Raw genomic sequence first — 22,891 nt, 5'->3', positions numbered from 1 at the left:
GGATGGGAAGAGAATGGGGTAGGAGTTATTCTGAAGGAACAGTATGTCAAGAGTGTTTTTGGAGGTGAAAAGAGTGTCAAGAAGAGTAATGATTATGAAGCTGGAAATTGGAGGTGTGATGATGAATGTTGTTAGTGCATATGCACTGCAAGTTGGGTGCGCAGTGGGTGAGAAGGAAGATTTTTGGAGTGAGTTGGATGAAGTGATGAATAGTGTACCCAAGGAACAGAAAGTGGTGATTGGAGCAGATTTCAATCGGCATGTTGGTGAAGGGAACAGTGGAGACGAGGAGGTGATGGGTAGATATGGTGTCAAGGAGAGGAATGAAGAAGGTCAGAGGATAGTGGATTTTGCTAAAAGGATGGACATGGCTGTTGTGAATACGTATTTTAAGAAGAGGGAGGAACATAGGGTTTAGTACAAGAGTAAAGGAAGATGCACACAGGTAGCTTACATCCTATGCAGAAGAGTTGACCTAAAGGAGATTGAAGACTGCAAAGTGGTGGCAGGGGAAAGTGTAGTTAAGCAGCATAGGATAATGGTCTGTAGGATGACGTTGGAGATCAAGAAGAGGAAGAGAGTGAGGGCAGAGCCAAGGTTCAAATAGTGGAAGTTGAAAAAGGAAGATTGCAAGGTTGAGTTTAGGGAGGAGGTGAGACAGGCACTGGGTGGTAGTGAAGAGTTACCAGACAGCTGGGAAACTGCAGCAGATGTACTAAGGGTGACAGCAAGAAGGGTGCTTGGAGTAACATCTGGAAAGAGGAAGGAGGAAAAGGAAACCTGGTGGTGGAATGAGGAAATACAGGAGAGTATACATAGGATGAGGATGGCAAAGATGAAGTGGGATAGTCAGAGAGATGCAGAAAGTAGACAAGAGTACAAGGAGATAAGGCGCAAGGTGAAGACAGAGGTGGCGAAGGCTAAAGAAAAGGCGTATGATGAGTTTTATAAGAGGCTGGACACTAAGGAGGGAGAAAAGGACCTGTACCAATTGGCTAGACAGAGAGACTGAGCTGGGAAAGATGTGCAGCAGGTTAGGGTGATAAAGGATAAAGATGGAAACGTACTCACAAGCGAGGAGAGTGTGTTGAGCAGATGGAAAGAGTACTTTGAGAGGCTGATGAATGACGAGAAAGAGAGAGAGAAAAGGATGGATGATGCGGAGATAGTGAATCAGGAAATGCAACGGATTAGCAAGAAGGAAGTAAGGACAGCTATGTAGAGGATGAAAAATGGAAAGGCCGCTGGTCCAGATGACATACCTATGGAAGCATGGAGGTGTTTAGGTGAGATGGCAGTGGAGCTTTTAACCAGATTGTTTAATGGAACGTTGGAAAGTGAGAGGACGCCTGAGGAGTGGAGAAGAAGTGTACTGGTGCCGATATTTAAGAATAAGGGGGATGTGCAGGACTGCAATAACTACAGGGGATTAAAATTGATGAGCCACAGCATGAAGTTATGGGAAAGAGTAGTGGAAGCTAGGTTAAGAAGTGAGGTGATGATCAATGAGCAGCAGTATGGTTTCATGCCAAGAAAATGCACCACAGATGCAATGTTTGCTCTGAGGATACTGATGGAGAAGTTTAGAGAAGGCCAGAAGGAGTTGCATTGTGTCTTTGTGGACTTGGAGAAAGCATATGACAGGGTGCCTTGAGAGGAGCTGTGGTATTGTACGAGGAAGTCAGGAGTGGCAGAGAAGTACGCAAGGAGTTGTATAGGATATGTACGAGGGAAGTGTGACAGTGATGAGGTCTGCGGTAGGAGTGACGGATGCATTCAACATGGAGGTGGGATTACATCAAGGATCGGCTCTGAGCCCTTTCTTATTTGCAATGGTGATGGACAGGTTGACAGATGAGATTAGACAAGAGTCCCCGTGGGCTATGATGTTTGCTGATGACATTGTGATCTGTAGCGATAGTAGGGAGCAGGTTGAGGAGACCCTGGAAAGGTGGAGATATGCTCTAGAGAGGAGAGGAATGAAGGTCAGTAGGAACAAGACAGAATACATGTGTGTAAATGAAAGGGAGGTCAGTGGAACGGCGAGGATGCAGGGAGTACAGTTGGCGAAGGTGGACGAGTTTAAATACTTGGAATCGACAGTACAAAGTAATGGGGATTGTGGAAGAGAGGTGAAGAAGAGTGTGCTGGTAAGGTAGAATGGGTGGAGAAGAGTGTCAGGAGTAATTTGTGACAGATGGGTATCAGCAAGAGTGAAACGGAAGGTCTATAGGACAGTAGTGAGACCAGCTTTGTTATATGGGTTGGAGAAGGTGGCACTGACCAGAAAGCAGGAGACAGAGCTGGAGGTGGCAGAGTTAAAGATGCTAAGATTTGCATGGAGTGTGACGAGGATGGGTAGGATTAGAAATGAGTACATTAGAGGGTCAGCTCAAGTTGGATGGTTGGGAGACAAAGTGAGAGAGGCGAGATTGCGTTGGTTTGGACATGTGCAGAGGACAGATGCTGGGTATATTGGGAGAAGGATGCTAAGGATAGAGCTGCCAGGGAAGAGGAAAAGAGGAAGGCCTAAGCAAAGGTTTATGGATGTGGTGAGAGAGGACATGCAGGTGATTAGTATAACAGAACAAGATGCAGAGGACAGAAAGATATGGAAGAAGATGATCCACTGTGGCAACCCCTAACTGGAGCAGCCAAAAAAGAAGATGATGATCAAGTTGTACTTCAGAAGGTGTAGTCCCCAGTCTGTTCCAACTGTGCTATACGACGGACAGAGAGTTTTTAAGTAACCAGCAGAAGTTGGGACACCTATGCAAATGCTGTTTGCTTCAACTTGCAAGGCTTAATTTTCTTTAAATGGTGCAGAACATCTATAAAGGTTGTAACCTACAAGTGGTTCTCTGAAGACGGCCCATTTGAAATATTGTTATATTTTTCTTTCAGTTTTTGCTAACCTAAACTTTAAATTTAAACCTCTGCCAGTTTACAAATTACCCTTTTCACCATTTGTGGTCATTTATTGCATTTCAATTGATTATATTTGAAGGAAAACCGGAAAAACAGAGGTGTTCTAAAACTTCTGACCAGTAGTGTAGGAGAAAAAGAAGAGCTTTAAATTTCAAATGTTTTTCTATTTTACTTGTAAACCTCTTAAGAATGTTAGCCTTGTATCTTCTTCATAAACATCTAATAAACATTTGATAGATTTGTAGGGCCCTATGATTTCTGCAACGTGAAAGACACGGATAGAATCACTGAATTAATGCTTAAAAACGTATTTTAGATTTAAAAAATGGAAATGTGGGGAATTTAAAGACTGAAGGGGTGACTGTTACAAAACTTACCAATAAATTAAACGATTAAATCATCTGTAGTTCTATTAGATACTATTTTCTAGTTTGTTGTTTTTGAAGCAAATGCAATTCTTTGTAGAAATCCAGTCATGCCTCTGTCCGTGTGTGTGTTTCCTGTATGTTTTCTCGTTAAAGGTACATAAATTAATTAGCTGCACGAGACAAATGTCAAAGCGAGTAGTATCAGATAGCCTAACTTCATTGAAAAAACTAAAACACAAGCTTAACTTCAAAATTGAGGGGACAATAATATCCCGGCAACTTATGAATCTGGACAACTTTTCTGCAAGCTTTGCCAGTATACCATAGACTAGACACAAAAAGATACTTGCAATGACCATGTCAAATCTAAAACCCATCTCAAAAACAAGGAGAAATTAAGATCAAAAAATGTTCCCCTTCAGGTAACAGAGGAAACAACAAAATCATCAGATGCAAGATGCCAGTTTGTGTCCATGTGAGTCAGACATAGTGCTCGAAAAAATGATGAAGATGCGCCCTTTCTTTATTAAGCATTGTAAACAAGGAGGTTCGCTGCCAGGAAATGAGAGCAGTCTTTGTCAAACTCGTTTGCCCCGTATCTTTGAACAACATAAGGATACCGTTCTTCGAAAGATTTGTGGCAAGAAAATATATGTTGTAGTTGATGAAACCACTGATAGCCGAGACCACATAGTTATCATAGTGACAGGCGAGTAAACATTTGGCTGTATGGTAATTCTTTTATGTAGGCAGTTCTACTTGTACGTGATGTATTTACTGTGACTCATTTAACCGATTAAATTATACAGGTATTTAACCGGTATTAACAGTCTTTCCCATAGAAAAATGTTATTAGTGAACGGCACTGGTTGTTAACGGGTTCCCTTTAAAAAATTAACAATGATGTTTCACCTCGTGGTGACGAGGCACACAAGGTCCACATTTGACTTTCTGATATAAACTCGGCACCTACAAACCTGGGCAGAAGAGCAGGCTTTTCTTCAGATGAAACAAGCCTTTAAAAGCGGGTCTCTCTTTCTTTTTTCTAAAAGTGAAGTTAACCTTCATCACAAAAGGATGCATCAAACTAGTAACAGCTCTTACAATTCTGGAGGGCACTCACTGTCCTACTGCAATCTCAGCATACAGCATCATGGAGGATCTGGGCTTCTACCTGATGAATGGAACTGCAAAATAAGGTTTAGTTGTGCTAGTGTGCAGTTTCATTAAAAGGAATGTAAAGTGCCATTTCACTATTGTTTGTTTTGTTGTAGCTGGCACTACTTTCTTACAGTAGAAAAAAAAATGTAAAAACTCCAAATCAAGGAAAAAAAAAAAACAAAACGGTGAAAATTGAAAATCAAAAAAATAAAACGGAATTTGTGAAAAAATAAAACAGATTCCAGAGGGTCCTAGATTTGGGGCTTTTTTAAAGGTTTGTACCATGTTTATTATCTGTTTGTGTGTGTCATACATTACAAGCTTTGGTATGAATGAAGTACTGCATACAAATGGCAATCCATATTTATAATTACACCACAAGAATTAGATAAAAAGATATAAATATAGTAAATGTACACTTTAACAAAGAAACCTGTAGTGCAATTAATAATTGAAAATAAACAAAACGTTATGTCCATCCATACTTACATTTAAGCAGTGTTTAACTGCCACAATCAATTGAATCAATGTGCTTGAACATATTTTTGTTAGACAAATGATAAAAAAAAAAAATCAAGCTTAGTTTCAGAGAAGTACATCACAGAAAAAAACAATGACAACCTGCAATTATTATTATTATTATTATGCATAAGGGATAAATATTTTCCCTACATGTTTTATTAGTTAAACAGGTATGCATTTTAAGTGAATTTTATTTATTTTAGTATTTTTATGGTCACTTAACAATAAGCCTACAAAATTTATTTTTGATTAATAAAAAAAGAACAGGCAATGCCTGTAGTCTATAAAGCTTAATTTTATAACTTCCAAAGTTAACACTTTGATATAGAACATAAGGTTCCTCTGTGTCTGGTTATGCAGTAGCTTACTGTAAAAGGGAAACTGTGAAATGGTTTGTATCACCACAAAAAAAAAAACATGATTAGAGAAACAATGAACAAGACGGATAAATCTCAGGTTACAATTCTAAAAACTGCTTTTGTAAATGGTAGCACAGGGTCCTTGGGTAAACAACACAGGGCACAACACTGGTAGGACAAATTGGGTATTACATTCTTGTAGCCAAAAAAAAAAAAAACTCAAGGCATTTGATTTTATGTAAAAGTGATGAAAAGTTTACATCTCAATAACCAACAAAAATACAATGTTCTAATAGGAGTTTGTGTGTCACACATGCCAAAATATTTTTAATGTGGTCTAACAATCCCTCTACTATAATAAATTCCACTTTATAATGCTTGATATCAAGACACTATATAAAAGCGGTCGGGATTGTCCTTCCGTCCCGTGAGTGCAAAGCGTAGTGGTATTCTGCTTATCACAGACTTACTACTTGCGACACGATGCGAGCAGAGTTTTGGTGCTCCCATCGTTCCCTTGCTTTTGTGCGCGTTCTTGGAGATTAGGTAAGCTATTTTTAGATTTGTATACAAAGACATTTTGTCCTGCCTTACTTCTTCTAACTTGGTCACTTTATTAGCAGTCATTCATTGACTTTTGCGACACGACGAAAGGCAAAGCCCTCACTGACTCACTCATCACTAATTCTCCAACTTCCCGTGTTAGGTAGAAGGCTGAAATTTGGCAGGCTCATTCCTTACAGCTTACTTACAAAAGTTAAGCAAGTTTCGTTTCGAAATTCTACGCATAACGGTCATAACTGAATCCTACTTACGTACATACTGTATATACGTCCATAGCCTGCAGTTTGGTCGCCGTGTGAGGCAGGGTTGCATCCTGCATCCCCTGGCCTCCCACGTAGTTGGCTGCCTGCCTGTATTGCGTCCCCCATCCCCACGCCTCCCACGTAGTTGGCTGCCTGCCTATTTTACACGTTTGGAGAACCGCCAATGCCTCTTAAACATCTTAGATTCACAGGTGATGATTTGAGTAGTGGACACTTTGATGTTAATGAATGTTTCAACTCTCAAAAGCTGGATGCTAAGTTATCGATGAAACCGGTTGCATGCTTACAACGCTTGACAGATGCCGAATGTCACTTCAACACAACAAGTCCTGCAAATACTAACGTAATTGAAACAAACCATGAAACTCAAACCGATTATGACAGCAGCAATCCAAGCTGTGATAAAACAGTAAAAAGGAGGCGTGTCAGACGTCGTGGTACATTTTCTGATGCAGCTAGGCAGAAACAACTTCGCGTACAGCCACTGAAACTTTGTAATGGCACGAGACTTCAGGTCACGTGTCTGCAAAAGAACCTAATAGAGGCAAATATTTTTACTGGCAGTGGCTCAGGGGAGAGCTTTTTATTCCTCGCATCCCCGTTATACCCTCTGATCTCCCATTTCAATTCAAACGCCTCCAATTTCCAGTAAGGCTCTGCTTTGCAATGACAGTTAAGTCTCAGGGACAAACCCTACAAAAGGTTGGCACTGATTTGAGGCAAGATTGCTTTTCACATGACCAACTGTACGTTGCATGCTCAAGAGTAAGCTCAGTGCACAGCTTGGTCATATTACAACCGGCGGGCCGAACTGACAATGTGGTATACAAAGAGATCCTTAACAAATAATTATTTGTATATTTTCCCTCAGTTTAAAAATGTTTACTTTTCTTCTAAATAACAATTTTAAGGCAGTATTTTGCCGCTGCAAAGCACGGGTATTATGCTAGTATAGTATAAAGGCTATACTTTCAGAGAAGACAAAAACAGCAGGAAACTTTCCAGCATATCAAATTCACTGAGTAAATAACAGCTGGTTCACCAGTTGCATAGTTCTAATAGTGTATCAAAATGAAATATCTATATACTGGTGTGTCCAGCTCTTACTTCACAAGATGTGCTCATACCTTGAAAGCAGTTTTGGTCCAAAGTGGCTTTCTCCTAAGAATATAAACTTGGTAGACTTTAAGCATAAACCAGCACATGGAAGCATTCTTTAAGCTGTGTAGTGTTGAGGTTTAAAATTTCTTTCCTAAATGAACAGATACTGAAATAGGGTTTGGAGCATGGCAAAATACCAACAAATGAATCCCAACTAAGAGTGCCTAGATAAAGGCATCTATTTAATACTAGAATACCTGAAGCCTAAGAAAAAGTTGTAATGCCAGGTCACCGCTAAATTCCTTCTCACCTCTTCATTAGCGTGTTTTATTGCAAATGTATCAATCAGTACACACATTTTCACACATTCTGCATGAGTGTCTGTTGTTGATGCTGTATGATAGTCTGATAGCAGTCCTATCTTTGATTGCTGGTACAACAAATAGTTCTGACCAGGCATCAACCACAGCACCAACTGTGGTCATCTCTGCTCTTGTGAAAAGAATGGAGATAACAACTCTGACGGGGAGGGGCAAGTTCATTGTACCACATGAATGTGCCTGAGTGAATAAAAATGATTTAAAAAACACTAACTTTTACAAGTTACAATTTACACCTGGTATTACAGGCTCAAATCAAATGTATGTTTTTATTACATAATAGTAATAGCAGCTCACTACTCAAAACAGTAAATGCATGGAGGACCCGGAATTAAACACGCAACCTCTTGATTATGAAGCAGCCGTTCGTACCTCTACATCAGCCAAGCAGACATGTTTAGGTTGTGTCGATTGATATCGGGGGTTCGGTTTTTACACATTGACAGCAACACGTAAACTGAAGAATTCCTTTTTATTCTGTTATATTCTTGAATAAAGTTGGACTTGTTTTGTTATACATGTTGTGTAAGTGTTTATTTGATATTTGGACTTCAGTCTTCTCACATTATACACTTCATGTCAACATTTTGTCGATTATTACTATAAAATGAAAAGTTTGTTTTAGTTATTTATTCAACATTTCTTGCCTCGCATTTCCTGTCATCCTACACTTACCCAGATTACTATAGACACAGAACACATATGAAATGTATGTATTTCAAACAACGATATTATTATTTACTCTATACAACTCCAGGCACCTCATACCCAAATAAACAGACTTGAGCTCTGAGAATTTTGCGTCTGACTTGACTTCAGCTGCCTTGGTGGGGGATGGGATAGCAGGCTGCTTAATGCTTATGCCGACTGACATATTTGTAAAACAAAGACGCTGATGAAGAGGTGCAAAGGAATTTAAGGTGGCCTGGCATCACAACTTTTTTCGTAGGCTTCAGGGATTCTAGTGTTAAAGCATGTTGATGCAAGGCTAAATGGTACCATGGATTACCAAAAGTTTCCATCAAATAAGTATGAGTGATGAAGTCATTCTAACTGTGTTTTGCTATTCCAAGAAAGTCTTCAGATTTATAAAAATCACACAGCAGTTTTAAGTTTTCCAAGCTTGGATTGTAGGCTGCAATCCATCCTGGTGTTTTGAGAAGTGTTTACATGTACAGTCTCAACTTATGTTTTCTTAAGAACCCAAATTATCTCTTGAGGAGGGGGAGATTAGAGTCAATCTAAATGAAAGGAAGCACCACCTACCCTGAAACAATGGCACACAAGATAAACAGACTTAAGGCAATACATTATTTTTTTGGCTTTTGATTGTAAATATATCCCTAAAACAGGGCAAATGATTCAATAATTATTCAATTATGTTCACTGCCCCATCTTTAAAAATGAACTATATTTTATAAAGTTGTCATACTGTTATTTTTAGTATACTTTTTCATTTCTTTCTGGTTTGGTTTAATGTATTTTCTTCATCTTTTTCCTTTACGGATTTGACACAAATTGTATTCTGCTATTCTGTGATTTTTTTTGGAAACATTCTGAAAAATATTTAATATCTTTGCACAGTTTCATTGTGCTTCTCTTTTGGGTAAACTTTGTGTACTGTTACTAATTTAACTGCTACTGAACAAATGAAGCCATAATGCATGATATCACCATTGCAATGATATAAAGTCAGAGGTGAATATATCTTGGTTGACCAAGATTCTGGTTATTCTCAATTTTGTGGTGATTAGTTAGTGAATAACTGATAGGCTTAGAATTTTTTTGAATGTTTCTTCAATACGAGTTTTGTTTTGCATATTGGGATGCCGTGTTTCTGAACAGTTTGGATTTTGGTAATATCTCATGGTCCTTCTAAAAATATTTTGTCTGCCATTTCTCCATCTCAGGAAAGAACAAAGTAAGAGAAAAATTCAACACCGGAAGAAAAACACCATGGCTGACAGTGAAAACAAAACTCCTCCTCTAGTCTATACACAATTTACCAAATTAATATTTTTTCATTGTATCTCTTAATATAATTTTTAAGATGGATCTTAAATATTTTCCCTTAAAATATTCTTACAACCTGTGATATCTGAAATACAAGGGCAGTTTATTAAGGAAAACAGCTCTATCAATTTTTCCACTAGCAACTATTTCTGGTCAAATTAATGAACAAGGAATTCAAACTCTCCAACCCACCCAAGGCAGGTGTCTGACAGCAAGTCATGTCCCTACATGATCCAATAGAAACGACACTTCACCTAGCTTTGTAAAAGGATCAATACTCATTTCAATTAAATGTTTCAGCTTTTTATTAATGGTTTCATTTTTTAAAGATAAATGTGCTATTTTTGAGGTTATTTTCGTAATCATTGCATGATGCCACTTACCCAAGTCCTTTCTTTGTTTAAAAAAGTAAATTAATAAAACAAAACAAAAAAAAAAATACAATTGCAGTCAAAAGGCAGTAGCACAAACAAGAAACAAGCTCCTTAAAACTTACCAAAGATGTTCTTCTTTGAACCATGCATACCTTTATTGTCTGTTAAAGAAAAAAAAAAAATCTGAAATAGTAAAAATTACCACTTGTCCTACAAAAAAAAGACTTACCATTTTTGAATGTGGTAAAAAGTACCAATTACAACTTAAACCTGATATTTTCACACACACACACACATTCCAAGGGAAATCATAGACACTTAAAACACTGTGGACATTGACAGAAAAACGTTTGCGGAAAATACACCCAAACAAAAATCACTTGGAATTGATTAATCCATGTTTGTTGTATACATACTGTATATACTGTACCTCTTTGGGCAGCCAGAGGCTAGAACATGAACAGTTACTTTGAAGTCTCTCTTAAGGCCCTGTCACACTACATGAATTTTTCTGCGATTTTGAATCACAAACTTCATTTGCATAATCTTAGAGGGTCTAGGCAATCACGATGCACTCCCGTACCCTTCGTGTTGTCTGACATCCAAGCAACTCATTCTGACTAGCCTATGATCGTCTTAAGTTGTATGGGTAGCTTGTGCATATGTGACAGCATAAAACCAATGATCAAGTGTCACATATCTATATACAATGAATGATGGTCATGTCCCATGAGTTTTTATGAATGGGTTCATTTATGCTAGCAAACCAGGTTTTAAACATTTCAGAGGTTTTCAAGTTGGGGTACATAGACACCAATGATCATTAAGTGTGGTTTGCAAGGTGACATTCGTTGTATCAGGAAAAAGATTTTTAAATTGCTCAGATGCATCAGTCTGTATATAGGCATTTATCGTAACTGCCAGACATTTTGCATTAAGGAGTGAACTTGGATCGATGAAGAGTTCCAAAACTACCACCGGACAGCACACAATCTGACTTTCTTCAATGAAAATTATTAACTTTGCCATGTGTGGGCATACAAGTTTTTTTAATAACTCAACCGAATTAACAAGAAGAAATGACAATTTTATTAACTGTTTTTTATGCATGCACATGCATGCCTGCTCTTAGTCCTGTCAAGATTCAGCATTTCAAAAATATATTTACAAAGATGTACATCGCTATTATAGGTAGTAAACTGTATATATATGCTGTGCCATATCTTACAGCAAGGGTCCACAAATGTGGTCTTAGTAGGCAGCAGCAGCTGCAAGAGACTTTTGCCACAGATACCAATTTCGATAAAGAGTCTGATTTCCAATAACTGACAAAAGACGGATAAATGGCCCCTAGCACTCGACCAAAAAAGAAGTAATGTATCAGACTTCATGATAATCACTAGCTAACAATTATATTATTCTGCTTATTATACACTATTTATGTTACACCTTGTATTACTTTTAAATCATATTTTTTATTACTAATTATAAGCTGCCTCTATGGAGGGGAAAAAAAAAGGTTGTGTTACTCAGCGCTACCCTACTTCGGCATTCTTGCTGGGGTTATGGGTCCTTTACGAAGTTTAGCACTCAGGAAAATAAATTACTGCAGAATGCAACAATGTACCAATGAGAAATAACAAAAGTAATTAGAACTTACAGCGCTGTCTTGGCAGCGTCTTCATAGAAAACTCTGGAATGCTTCCGTCTTAGATGATCCTGCATAACTATTGTGCTGCTATGATATACCATTTTACATTTGCAGCATGTACAGAAACACAGTATTATAGTATTTGGCTTTAGCTTAAAGTGCTCCCATACTTCAGAAGTTTGCACCAAGCAATGAATTTAAATCGACTATGTTGATTACACTGACACGCACTAACACCACTAACTCAAATAGAAGAATATTTACTTATTATAATACAATTATCAGAACCATGTTTTTGCAAAATTTGACAGCTTTAGACAGTCTTATTAATACACCATTTACTTATTGGGAGAAAAACTAATATTTCCTAAATAATTAATGGTTAAAAGTCACAAGCAGACTAATCATTTATGCTCTTATGCTTTTGAAGGTTTACTATTGTGCAAAAAAGACAAAAGCACTGAACATTTGCTGGCAACAGTGAAATAGATTCCAGTTAAGATTAGAAAACAATCTTTTGACATTGGCAATGACAATGGATACACTTATATATTTATTCCCTAGGAACAAATAAAGCTTACCTAATGTAGGAAATTAGGAATTTTCCCCAACTACACTTACCTCCACTTTGGAGATTACAACATTTGTGTTTGCACGAAATGTACATGTTTTGACGAACAGCAGCATTTTTGGTGTCACTTCTGCTGATGCTTATTAAAATATTAAGCCCAATTATCAGTTGATCAGATCTGCCATGTGATTAAACGGGTGGGATATAGTTCCAATGCAATTTGACTCAAATTACTGCTCAAACAATATTATTGTGCATCATTTTATTAATTTGTTAAGCCCCTCAAATCTTTACTTCTTTTAGGGTTAAACGTCTGCATTTAAATTACTTCTTTTTGTCTTACGCCCCTGCCAATTAACAATGCAAGCAACAAAAGAACCAGCAGCTCACCATTTAACTCAGTGATTCTCAAGTTCAATCCAGGGGATTGTGTGTTTCTCTTGGTATCTCGAGAAATGACCCTGGCTATTGTAGCCGAAATCTTGGGTGGTCTACCTGACCATGGCTTGGTAACAACAGAATCCCTAACTTTCCACTTTTTCAACAGTGTTTGAACACTACTGACAGGCATTTTCAGATCTCTGGATATCTTTTCATATCCTTTTCCTGATTTATTCAATTCAACAACCTATTCTCACAGGACCTTTCACAGTTCTTTTGCTTTCCCATTGACTCAGTATCCAGCAAAGTTGGTGTAGCACTATATGAATATAATTTATCTTTTATACACAGACATTGATTACAATCGAAGTTTCATTTGTGGACACTCTCCCTTAATTTGAACCTGTATATGACAACTTGTGTGTATATTATCAGCCCCAATATTCAAGGGTATATAAACTTTTGATCAGCCCCATTTGGGAGATTTCAGTTTACATTATGATTTAAAAAAGGCACACACAATTATGTGATAATAAATTTCTTCACCTGAGCACACTCATCTTTCTATTATCCTCTTTAATAAAATCCCTGTGTGCGTCCAGGTGTCCATGTGTGTGTCTGTGTGTCTTCTGGTGAAGTGCGCATGCGCGGGGCACGGTGCGATGCACAATATTACTGTCAGAGAAAGTTACAGGCGTTTTATGGAAATACAAACCAGTATTACTGCGAGAGGAAATTAAAGGTACACAATACAGTGACGCATATTACAGTCACATACAAGCCAGAATTACTGTCAGAGAAAATTAAAGGCATATCACCGACGCGCATGCCTGTATTACCGCCAGAAAAAATTAAAGGTATATTACGGACGTACAAGCCAGCAGACATACAAGACAGTATTACTATCACAGAAAATTAAAGACACACAATACACGGTGGCAGCCCACGAAAACGGTCAGCTCAGCAAGTAAACATCAACAAAAAAAAGGCTGAAAGACAAAGAAAAATGCGACCAACAAAAAGAATGAGGTCAAGGTCCCTTGCCATTTAATATAGACTGTTCCTACTAATGTTTATGCACTACTGTTCTAGCGCTCGTTATTGTAACAGGCTAAATGACTAGTATAAAATAATCCTGCGACGTGATGAGACTTTTTGGAAGATTTTTTCAAGTCCCGTGAGATGAGACTTTGGCCATGAGATTTTTTCAAATCACACCCTCCTCTTAAACATTTTCAACCACACACACGGTAATCTCACCTATCATTCGTGTAAATGCTTTTGACACACAGTTTCTGCTCTCTCAGCTCTTATAAATTTTAACTTTTTCCTCACTTTAAGTTCCCAATTAAAGACGATGTATTATATCCAAATCTTATTGAAGAATTTCGTCACAAAGGGTTATCAACATAAAAAAGGAGTACATGGGCAATCCTAGCACCAAGAAACGAAGTCAAAAATGACGATCAGTCACATGGCAAATTGGTTAAATGTGTATCGATAGACTATATTGAAATAGTTGGTGGTGATTGTGTGGAAGATGAAAACATCAACTTAAAATATCCAGAAGAATGTCTTCCACCGCACGAATTACTGTAGAAAGAATGATGTATCCAAGAAAGGTAATGTAGTACATGTTCCGTGGAGAACATTACATAACAAAGGAGATCTTGATATGCCATTCGTATTAAAACTAACAGTTTCCTGTTAGAATAGCTTTTGCAAAGACAATTAACAATTAACTAAATTCAATCACGGCCAGTTATATGTTGCGTCGTCACGATGAAAGTCCAAACACAGAATCAAAATTCAATGAGATATTGATGAAAATTTAATTCAAAAACTTGTTTTTATTGGTTTTACAGTAAAAGTGTGAGTTTAAAAATTATTTGCGTGTTAATTTCACAGCCAAACAGAATGAAATCGTATTATGCAACGAATAACTCTAATGCAACATGAAACATACTTTACTTTCAAATTATTACATTTTACTCTTTAATATGATTACTCAATGTAATGTAAAATTCCCATGAAAATCTGTTTAAACAACTGCATCCCCATACAAGAGTGACAGAACCACAAAGAGGCTACCGTGAAGCACAGGCATAAGGGTTGGCGTGCGAAGTGAACGGGAGGCAAAGCCTTCTAGTTCATTAAAAGGAAAGCTTTCTGCAGGATTACTTATATTCTCCAAACAATGGCCAATATTTCACAAATACAGCAAGGGTATGTAAACTTATGAGCATAACTGTATAGGTTTCATACCAACCTACTCATGCTTCCAACTGGAGTCCTACCTTAATTAAGTGAGCTGCTATAGCCCAATTTCTGTTTTTGTGTAAATTCATAAATTACAAAACTGGGGTTTTTATATGTACATGGCCTACAGCAATCTTGAAAGTAAATGGTACATGATGGTGTAACATCCACATGAATACCAGGGTCCAAGATTTCCCAGAAGAACAATGCCCAGTATATCATATTGCATCCTCCAGCTTGCCTTCTTTCCATTGTGCAACCAGCTGCAATCTTTTTCCCAGGTGAACATCTCACACACACACGAGGTCATTCATAATATTTAAAAGAAAAAGTGATGCATCAAACCAGGCCACCATGCCCCACTTATAGTATGTGCTTTTAGCTGGGGTCAGTGGTCAGCATGGGCAATCTGAGCGGTCTGTGGATACACAGCAAGTCACAATGCACAGTGTGTTCTGACGGCTTTCTCTCATGGCCAGCATCAGGTTTCTCAGCCATTAGTGCTACAATAACGTCTGTGGGTTCAGACCAGATGAGCTCATTCCCCCGTGCATCAATGAGCTCTGGGTACCCACGACCCTGTCGCTGATTTAGTGGCTGTCCTTCCTTGGGCTTCTTTTGGTAAGTACTAACTACTCCATTCCAGGAACACAATACAAGACCTGTCATTTTGGAGATGGTCAGACTTATTTATCCATCACAATATGGCTCTTGTCAAAGTTACTCAGACCCTTACACTTTCCCATTTTTTACTGCTTTCAACACATCAACACCTTCAAGAACAGACTGTTCACTTGCTGCTTAATATATCCCATCGCTTGACAGGTGCCCCTGTAATAAGATAATCAATATTATACTCTTAACCAGTCAGTGGTTTTAATGTCATGGCTGACTATTGTACATGCAACTTGGAGATAAAGCAGTATTTTTTTAATCTTGATTTAAAAAAAAAAAAAAAAGAAAAGATTTTCATCAGCATCATCAGTGTAGTAATTCTCTCTGCTCTTCCTGGTGTTGTGGTTATTTAAGCCATTATATGCTAATGAGCAAGCCAACTATAAGAGATGCAGTGGGCCCACCAAGACTAAAGAAAAACTGGTCTAACTTGGTTCCATTGACAACCACGAGTGCATCCTTAATTGTCTAATTTAATAACATATTTGGAATAAGACAGGAGAGAAAAAAGTGAAAGACTGGCCATTATTAATCTGATCCAGTTCACAGATCATCTGGATGATACTTTTACAGCAAAGAAATCTATAACCTAAGAATGATTTGATATGACAGAGTGAAGCACTAGCAGGCCATAAATTAAATAAGTTCCATTATCTGCAAGGATTGGCTGACAACTAAGCAATTTGGTTGTACAGTGCATTCGGAAAGTATTCACAGCGCATCACTTTTTCCATATTTTGTTATGTTACAGCCTTATTCCAAAATGGATTAAATTCATTTTTTTCCTCAGAATTCTACACACAACACCCCATAATGACAATGTGAAAAAAGTTTTCTTGAGGTTTTTGCAAATTTATTAAAAATAAAAAAATTGAGAAAGCACTAGTGGTGCAACGAATCACTGTTGATCCGCGATCAGAACCGATTTCTGTCCACGGTTCGGTGCGCACGTGATCCGAAGATCTGAAAAAAAAGTTCCACTGTATTGTGCGCGTGTCTCTCGCGCACTCTCTCAACTTCTTGCGGACTCTCTCAACTTCTAACTCTGTCTCTCTCTCTCGCTAACTCGGTAGCTCTCGCGCACTGAACTGCAATTGAACTTCTCTTACGCACTAATTCAACCTCTCGCAAACTAACTCAACCTCTCTCGCGCATTTTCACTCGACTTTTGTCCGGTTTGCCGCTTCATACGCGTGGTCATGGCCAGCGGTAGCAGTTCAAGCAGAGGAGCTCGACAAACCTCCAGCATCATTTAAGTCTCATGTGTGGGAGCATTTTGGCTTCCCTGTTAAATATGTTGATGGGAAAAGGGTGGTGGATAAAACCACCACAGTTTGTTGACTGTGTGGCACGAGGAAGCCCTATGAGACTGGCAACACGTCGGGCATGGCCACTCATTTAAAACGACACTACCCTTATGTGACAGGACCCAAGACGATGGCTGCGCAACAACCAAAGATATCTGCGGCATTTAAGCAGCCCTTTGTTGCCCAATCAGACTGGGCTAAAGCTATTACAAAAGCTATTGGGGTGTTTACTGCTGCAGACATGAGACCATATTCCGTTGTGCAAAACAAGGGGTTTAAACATATGATACACGTGCTTGAGCCATGCTATGATATTCCGTCGAGCACTCACTTCAGTGACAATATCGTCCCAAGTATGTATGAGCAGGAAAAGTCAAAAATTATGGCTGAACTGTCCCAGGCATCTTCTGTGGCCCTAACTACAGAAGGGTGGACCTCCAGGGCAACAGAAAGCTATGTGACCGTGACCGCTCATTACATCACAGCAGAGTGGGAGATACAGAGCCCTGTACTGCAGACTCGCCCCCTCTATGAAAGTCACACTGGCACAAACCTGGCACACATATTGACGGAAGCAGTGGCAGAGCGGAGGATAGAGAGGCCCAATACTAATATCCCAGTCACAACAGATAATGCCAAAAACCAAATAAATGCAGTGAATGAAGCAGGACTGGGCCCACAGATAGGGTGCTTTTCACATGCAATTAATGTAACATCCCAAAAGGGAATGAAAGTGCGTAAGATGGACTGCCTCCTTGGGAGGATCAGGAAGGTGGTTTCCTACTTCCACCGAAGCTCAACAGCTGCTCATGTGCTTAAGACCAAGCAAGAAATGCTACAGCTGCCTACTCATAAGCTCATACATGATGTCACAACAAGGTGGAACTCCACTTATAATATGTTGGAGCGTTATCTTGAGCAGCAGGACAGCTATAAACTCTGCACTAACAGACAAAACCCTGAAGAAAAATGCCAGACATCGTCACCTTGTCTGATGATGATGTTAAAGTGGCAGAGGAGATTCTTCAGCTGCTCAAACCACTCAAAATGGTTACAACTCTGTTGAGCACTGAAACTGCACCATCTGTGTCCATGATCCTGCCTCTAAAAACAAGGATCCTACAATCCATGGCCCCAAGTGAGGAAGACAGCACCATCACAAGAGATGTCAAGACTGCCATTAGAGAGGACCTGAAGCCCAGATACACTTCACCACCAACCCTACAGGACTACCTTCACAGATCTACTGCACTTGATCCAAGGTTCAAGTCGCTTTCTCACCTAGACCTTGCCCTATGCCTGAGGACATAGTGATCTCACTACTGAGATTGTGAGCAGTCTTGGCACTGAAGACTGTGAAGAGGTAAAGAAAATAAATATTTTGAAATTATATATTTTTTATGATAATAAATAACTTAATGTTTTTAGTTAAGTTTATTAAGTTATTGCCACATTTTAATGTCTATGGAAAAAAAAAAGTTTTAATCAATAATGTAACTTTCCCTGCAGCGTCAATATGCAGCACCAACAGGAGCAGACACATCTCCTCCTCAAAACAAGTCGGCAATGGCGGAGCTTTTTGGCGAGTCTTTTGCACAGAAGGACATGGTCAGCAAGGCTTTTGCTGACACCATCAAAGAGGAGGTGGTATCCTATGATGCAGCAAGTGGCATTCCAGTCGATGGTGATCCACTGACTTGGTGGAAAAGCAACGAATGTAAATACCCTCACCTTGCCACAATGGCAAGACACCATCTTGCTGTGCCTGGCACTTCAGTGCCTAGCGAGAGGGTGTTCTCAACAGCAGGGGACATAGTTACAGCTAAGAGATCTACACTTTCCCCAGAAAATTTAGACATCCTCATGTTTTTGAAAAAAAAATTGAAATTATAAGCTCAGGTCTGCTTTGCTTTCTTTCTTCTTTTTTGATGATGTGGACATAAGCTAGTTTTTATTTCTCTCCATGTCCATGTTCCAAGTAAGAAGCAATGATGCCTTAAATTGCATTTAAAGTTGTTTTTTATTGTGTCCACATTAAAGGAAATAGTTATCATGCCCTATTATTGCACCTTAATTTGTATTTATATAATTGAGTTGAATGAGTCTTGAGTTGAATGTTTTTTAATGGGCAAAAAATACTTAACTAAATAAATGGAGAGTTAAATTTGTCGTCTTTTTTTTTTTTTTACTGATCCGATCCGTGACTTAAAACCGTGATCCGATCCGAACCATGAGTTTTTTGATCCGTTGCACCACTAGAAAGCACATGTACATAAGTATTCACAGCCTTTGCCATGAACCTCAAAATTGAGCTCAGGTGCATCCTGTTTCCCTTGATTATCCTGGAGATGTTTCTGCAGCTTAATTGGAGTCCACCTGTGGTAAATTCAGTTGATTGGACATGATCTAGAAAGGCACACACCTGTCTATATAAGGTCCCACAGTTGACAGTTCATGTCAGAGCACAAACCAAGCATGAAGTCAAAGGAATTGTCTGTAGACCTCCGAGACAGGATTGTTTCGAGGCACAAATCTGGGGAAGGTTACAGAAAAATGTCTGCTGCTTTGAAGGTCCCAATGAGCATCATCTATAAGTGGAAGAAGTTCAAAACCACCAGGACTCTTCCTAGAGCTGGCCGGCCATCTAAACCAAGCGATCGGGGGAGAAGGGCCTTAGTCAGGAAGGTGACCAAGAACCCGATGGTCACTCTGTCAGAGCTCCAGAGGTCCTCTGTGGAGAGAGGAGAACCTTCCAGAAGCTCAACCATCTCTGCAGCAATCCACCAATCAGGCCTGTATAGTAGAGTGGCCAGACGAAAGCCACTCGTTAGTAAAAGGCACATGGCAGCCTGCCTGGAGTTTGCCAAAAGGCACCTGAAGGACTCTCAGACCATGAGAAAGAAAATTCTCTGGTCTGATGAGACAAAGATTGAACTCTTTGGTGTGAATGCCAGGCGTCACGTTTGGAGGAAACCAGGCACCGCTCATCACCAGGCCAATACCATCCCTACAGTGAAGCATGGTGGTGGCAGCATCATGCTGTGGGGATGTTTTTCAGCGACAGGGACTGGGAGACTAGTCAGGATAAAGGGAAAGATGACTGTAGCAATGTACATAGACATCCTGGATGAAAACCTGCTCCAGAGCACTCTTGACCTCAGACTGGGGCGACGGTTCATCTTTCAGCAGGACAACGACCCTAAGCACACAGCCAAAATACCAAAGGAGTGGCTTCGGGACAACTCTGTGAATGTCCTCGAGTGGCCCAGCCAGAGCCCAGACTTGAATCCGATTGAACATCTCTGGAGAGATCTTAAAATGGCTGTGCACCGACGCTTCCCATCCAACCTGATGGAGCTTGAGAGGTGCTGCAAAGAGGAATGGGCGAAACTGGCCAAGGATAGGTATGCCAAGCTTGTGGCATCATATTCAAAAAGACTTGAGGCTGGAACTGCTGCCAAAGGTGCACCGACAAAGTATTGAGCAAAGGTTGTGAATACTTATGTACATGTGATTTCTCAGTTTTTTTATTTTTAATAAATTTGCAAAAACCTCAAGTAAAACTTTTTTCACGTTGTCATTATGAATTTGTCATTATGAAAAAATGAATTTAATCCATTTTGGAATAAGGCTGTAACATAACAAAATGTGGAAAAAGTGATGAGCTGTGAATACTTTACGGATGCACTGTAGGTAGAAACCTGCTGCATTCTAGTACTATAGAAACAAATTCTGCTCCTGTTTGCTTATTGAAATCGCCCCCTCTGCTTCTTTTGTTTGATAGTTCCACAAGCTCAGTCGCTCTCTAGACTAACCTTTATTGGACACTACACGGTAGGGCTGAGCCAACGGTCGATGTTACCACCCATCGGCAACACATCAATGTAAATAAACAATGCTGATTGAGGAAATTTGTGTAAATTCTTGGAGCCAAAATGCCTGCACTTTTTAAAAATCTTGCACACCTCACAAGAAATCTTTCAGGAACCTTTATTCTCAGTAGGAGGCATGGAATCTCCCTGTTGTTAGTTGAAGGCAGTCTGATCAGTGCGTCATGTTGAATGATCGAATGGTAAGAACAAAGGTACTTGTATCCAGTGAGATTCGAGCGCCAGAAAAGTGGAGGCATGGCGGTGCTTGTTTGGTCTTGTAGGCAGTGCTTGAAATGGGTCGGTACCAGTAGCACTCAAAGCTTCAAGACGACCCTACTGCCAATCAATAATATAAATACATGCGATCTGACTTCAAGAGGGGGACCTTCCCCACCTCACTGTGGGCATTGACTAAACAGTACTGTAAGTAATTTGGTTCTATTTCATGGACTGATTGCGAGCAAACAGGAATGTAATTGTACTGTACTTATGATATATTCTGAAATAAACAGAATATGTATCAAAGCACTGCCTTATCCGGGGACAGGGAAGTCTGGGCATCTCTGCTCAAGCTGCTGCCCCCGTGACCCGACCTCGGATAAGCGGAAGAGAATGGATGGATGGATGGTACTGCCTTACGTTTTTCTTTTAAAGGGTGTGCCATTGTCCTCCCGCAAAAACATCATACATTGCAAGCTCAGAATACCAAACACCACTTGGCTTTATGCACTTTTTTTGCACAATGACATTTCCGCATATGGTAAGAAAATGCAAAAAAAGCATGATAAGAATGATCAAACAGAACAAAAGCACAATTTTTCTTCTATAACACACACAGAGTCCTTTTTTTTTCTAGAAGATGGTAGGAAGAGAACTGTGGGCATCATGTTTGAGTGAATAAAAGTAATTAGTATCTTCTAGCTTGTACCCCCACCCCAAAATCTTCTAGTATCCTATTGATAGACATTTATTGAAATTAATTTAATAATGAGGCAGAATTAAAGAATTTAGTGCCAATACACCATCGCAATTAGTACTAATTTTAAATGAACTTATTACTGTAATAATTCAAAGGTGATTTGCTCTATTACCGAAAATCGCTATGTGCATTGAGTTGCAGCAATCTGTGAGACAACAAAACAACTGCTTTACGACCAAAAACGCCTACACACCATTGTGTGTAGATGCTTTCTGTAGTACAAAGGTACAGCAGCTAAATACTTATAAGACACTAGCATGTCTCACTCTCTCCACCCAAGGCAATGGTATCATACATAGCTGATGTTGCGAAATGAAGATGTGAACTTTTAAGGCATCGCAGAGCCCTATTAACTACACAATACTCCCTTTAAATTCACTTTGAAATCAGCCTAAGGCGTTCAACTGTGGTCACTGCGCTCTTTCTGTTCTATGCTACCAGTGATGCTTGCAGCATCTCTACTATCAGGCTGCCCATTGCTGTACCACCTTCTTGGTGCAGGGGTTTTTACAGATCACAACAGAAATTCAGAGGCTTTAAAATATAGATCTGGCAACAATGAAATAGAATTTACATAAATAATTTCATTAAATTAAATTTGGTTATTGTAACAAGGACATTGACTTTAGAAAATTCACCAGTAGTCAGAAACACTTTAAGCCCGACAGATTAGGCAAGATTTCCTTTGGCTGGATCGATATATTGCTTATGTTGACCTTTATTCAATAAAAAAGAAAAGAAATTGAATGTATACATTGCTTAATTTATAATTTTTATGCTGTTGATGAGATTAAATAGTCACTTACAATATTCTAATAAAGGCAAAGTATTAATTTGTACATTTTGCAAAATGTCCCTAATGGCCCATATAGAACACACAGAATCTTAAAACTACACTCAAATATATTAATTTTATCTATATATTTAAATCATAATTTTTACTTAATCTGACAACCCCATATAGTATTCAAAGAAAGAATTCCTTGCAGACACTATAGAAACAAAAGCAATCAATTCAGGTTAATAAATAACAAAAAACAATCCTTGATGTCACCACCTTTGTAGGGTACAAAAAAAGACTAAGTTGTATATAACTGAAAAATTTGCCTATAATTATATAAAAATTCTTGCAGTCTGTCATACAAGAATGTTTGTAAAAAAAT

The 22,891-nt window shown here is 38.9% G+C and overlaps 1 protein-coding gene across 2 annotated transcripts in view; it reads right to left on the bottom strand.

Annotated features, from left to right (window-relative positions):
- Nucleotides 1–22,891, bottom strand: part of pafah1b1a (platelet-activating factor acetylhydrolase 1b, regulatory subunit 1a) — a 137,303-nt gene that overhangs the window by 99,863 nt on the left and 14,549 nt on the right. Inside the window, exon 1 of one of the 2 annotated variants that reach the window (XM_051931182.1) lies at nucleotides 10,156–10,200. The exons of the other annotated variant lie outside the window; for it this stretch is intronic. The gene's annotated coding sequence lies outside the window, so the exon portion shown is untranslated. Of the gene's footprint in view, nucleotides 1–10,155; nucleotides 10,201–22,891 lie in introns of those variants that run through there. 2 annotated transcript variants of the gene reach the window in all.

Source organism: Erpetoichthys calabaricus, chromosome 8 (genome assembly GCF_900747795.2).
Source record: "Erpetoichthys calabaricus chromosome 8, fErpCal1.3, whole genome shotgun sequence".
NCBI classification, from domain to species: domain Eukaryota; kingdom Metazoa; phylum Chordata; class Cladistia; order Polypteriformes; family Polypteridae; genus Erpetoichthys; species Erpetoichthys calabaricus.
This window is presented reverse-complemented; position numbering and strand designations above follow the sequence as displayed.